General features: G+C 34.8%; 1 non-coding gene across 1 annotated transcript; it reads left to right on the forward strand.

Annotated features, from left to right (window-relative positions):
• Window positions 1-2858: 2858 nt before the first annotated feature.
• Window positions 2859-2962, forward strand: LOC113341791. The gene has a single exon (XR_003356141.1). It is a non-coding gene; the product is annotated as a small nucleolar RNA R71 (small nucleolar RNA).
• The last annotated feature ends 541 nt before the right edge of the window (window positions 2963-3503 follow it).

Genomic DNA, 3503 nt, shown 5'->3' on the forward strand with positions numbered 1-3503 from the left:
CTTCCTTGTGTAATTCCTCCCGGTTTTTCACTACTTTTCTGCTCTTTTCCGCTCTGCTATTCATCCAAACTTTATTTATTACCTAAAAATGCAAAATTAAGTAAGAAAAATATTTATTCTTGAAAACAATGAAAATACAGAATATGGGATAAAATGTAGAATTAATGCACAAAAGATGAGTTAAATGCCAAGAAAAATATATAGAAATATGCACTTTTTAGCACTCATCAAATACCCCAAACCTGAATTTTACTTGTCCTCAAGTAAAACAAAACTAAGGAAATCCTACCTATACCACTGTCGCTGGTCTCTCGAATGCATTTAGCGTATGCACTAAGCCTTTTAAACCACTAAGTGTCCCTAGTGGACGAGTTGAAGTCTCGTGAAGGTTTTCTTAGAACGTACCTACAAAGTTCTAGGTCAAAATATAAGCTCAGATTCCATCAAATGTGACATGTGCAAGTCAGTTAAAGCTCACAGCAAAATGGAGATGTCAATCTAGCTATCGAAGGCACAATCCTAGCACTGATAACAAATAAAGACATGTGATAAGAGTGTAAAGTGTATCTACACATGTGTAAAGAAAGATCGGATGTTATGACTACTAATCACCAAGAGATAGTTTCTCAGGCTAAGAACCAAGGTCGAAATCTAGCTAGCTGTCCGGACTTTACGAGAATTGTGAATGAGTTGGAGGTATTTCACAATTACTCGCGTTGTACATCAATGGCATACACCCTCCTTGCTTATTACAATGAAACAACAAAATGACTCTTTACATGACTCTTATTTACATTGACTACTCTCTTTTATTTTTGGAACAAGAGAGAATGGAATTGATAAATACTTGATTTTTTTTGTATTTTTCTGATTTTTTTTTTTTTTTTTTTTTTTTTTTTTTTTTTTTTTTTTTTTTTTTTTTGCACAAGAACTTGAAATTGATTTTTACATATGGTAGCTCTTTTGATACATAACAAAAAATTACATGACACTTTGCAAGAGGTAGCCCTTTTTGATGCACCCAGTTAAATTCGATGGTTGTCTTTCTTAATGTAACCTCCACCTTCTATCCCAACCAACCAAAGAACAATCTAGTCTAGTTTCGTTCAGTATTCTAAAGTGATTGGAAATCGTGACTTCCTATCAAACACCTTGAAGATCGAGGCCATACATGTATTGGTAGATCGTGCGCGTGCAAATTTCTTATCACTATGTGAATTGTGCTAGAATCAGGGTGCCTAAATATCTAGACTAAGACTCCTAATAATTACATATTTGCACAAGAGTCAACATTTCAAGGTAAATGAGCTCCATTTTTTATGTTTTTTTCAATTTTTAATTTTTTATTTTGATTTTTTCATTTTTTTTCAAAAAGAAGGAGTTCTTGTTTTCAATTATGGAATATTATCAAAGTATCTACTTTTCACCCCCAAACCTAAACTAAACATTGTCCTCAATGTTTCAAAATATGAACAAAATTATAATACAACATATGAAGAGGATCATGTTGAGTAGAGAAAAAGGAAAGAGAATACCCGATTTCGGCGAAAGCAATATTAGAACTCTGTTATTCAAGGCAAGAATCCAACATATGTCAGCCGAGATCATATTGGATTAGCAAAATTTATACAAAAGGAACAAAAAGGTTTTTAAGAAATTTTATCTACTGGATTATATACAAAAATTCACCATACACTAACAATCTAAAGAGTTGAGGATCAACCCAAAAGACAAAGTGTAGAGGTTTCAACAGCTTCACACAATAATAATATGATAGGCATGCAAGTGAAGCTGTGAAACAAAATGAGCTACCCCCAAACCTGGATTTTACAGAAGATATAATTTTGAAAACAAAATCGCGCAGTTTCGGGGGTTCATCATGCACAAGGTCTAGCTCGAAATGAACTGTGCTAGGGACGGGCAAACATGCTAATTCCAACTGTGGTTCCTCAAATGTATTATACTTAGAAGCAAAATAGTCCAAGAGGACTTGGGAAGCACACAGTTCCAAACCTAGATTAGGGACTCTCAGAAAAGTCGGTTTGACAATATGGGTACAAACCAAATCTAGGTTGGGTGGAAGGCCATCAGATTGTGACTTATGTAGGACGATAGGCACATCATTACTAATCACATCAACATCTCCTAAGTCTTCTACAAGTGTCATAACATGCTCACAATCATCAAACAAATCAGAATCATCAACATCATCAGAAGAATTATTCTCATGCATCGGCAAATCAGTGGAAACATCACAACGTGACCCAGGTAGAGAATCAGACACAACAATTATATTTTCATGCATATTAGTGTCAACAGAAGATTCTATATTACCTAAATCATTTTCATAGGACAGATGCACATGCTCAAAATCAGTATCAACATCACATGTATATGGAATACTAGAAGAAACATCATTCATGAAGGTCGAGGCAGAGAAGCCTAATGTATTTGAACCCAAAGGTTCCATAACATTTTCAGCATAGACATGTTCTTCTAACATAACATCATCATCATCATCATCATAGTAATATGCATACTTGTCCCTATTAGCAGTTGTGGTGTCATTAGTCAACTCATGTTCCTCTAGATTAGGTTCATATTCAATATCATACACATGAGAAGGACTAGACATGCTATTTCCAAAGTTCAATTCATTACCACCAATATCATGTGACAGTGTCTCAGTTTCCCTAATGGACTCCCAGTGACGGGTTTTCTCTGCAATCTCAGCTAAAAATTTCCATGCATCATCCACAGTTTTATCAAGAAATTCACCATTACACATACACTCAACCATGGCTCTAGATTTAAAGTCTAGTCCCTCATAGAGGATAGCGACAAGTCTCCACTTCTCAAATCCATGGTGTGGACATTCGCTCAACAAATCATTAAAACGTTCAAAATAGTCAAAAACAGTTTCCTCATCCAACTGGACAAAACAATTGATATTTTGACGAATAGCGATGGTCCTATGATGTGGAAAAAATCTTTGGAAAAATTGATTAGTGAGTTGTTCCCAAGTGGTGATTGATTGTGGTCTCAAACCGTAAAACCATGTTTTGGCCCTTTCCTTTAGAGAAAATGTAAACAAACGCAATTTCAGAGAGTCTTCGGACATATGATCAGGTTGCATAGTCCGACAAATTTGTTCAAACTCTCTTACATGAGTATAGGGGTTCTCAGAATCGAACCCTCGAAATAAAGGAAGTATTTGTATCATGCTTGCATTTATTTTAAAAGGGTTATTGGTTTGAGGTAAGACAATACATGATAATGGAATTTTTATTGTGGGATACATGTATTCATGGAGAGCACTAGGTTGGCCCATATTGAAAAGACACAAAGCCCACTATTTGGTTTTAATGGGTTTGGATTTTTGGGAAAAATATTTGGTTTTGGTGGGAGACATTTTTTTGGTTTTTTAAAATTTGGGAGCAAGTTTGGTTTTAATGGGATAAAGAAGAAAAAATTTGGTTGTTAAAATGGGAGCAAGTAAAATT

This window comes from Papaver somniferum, chromosome 1 (genome assembly GCF_003573695.1).
Source record: "Papaver somniferum cultivar HN1 chromosome 1, ASM357369v1, whole genome shotgun sequence".
NCBI classification, from domain to species: Eukaryota; Viridiplantae; Streptophyta; class Magnoliopsida; order Ranunculales; family Papaveraceae; genus Papaver; species Papaver somniferum.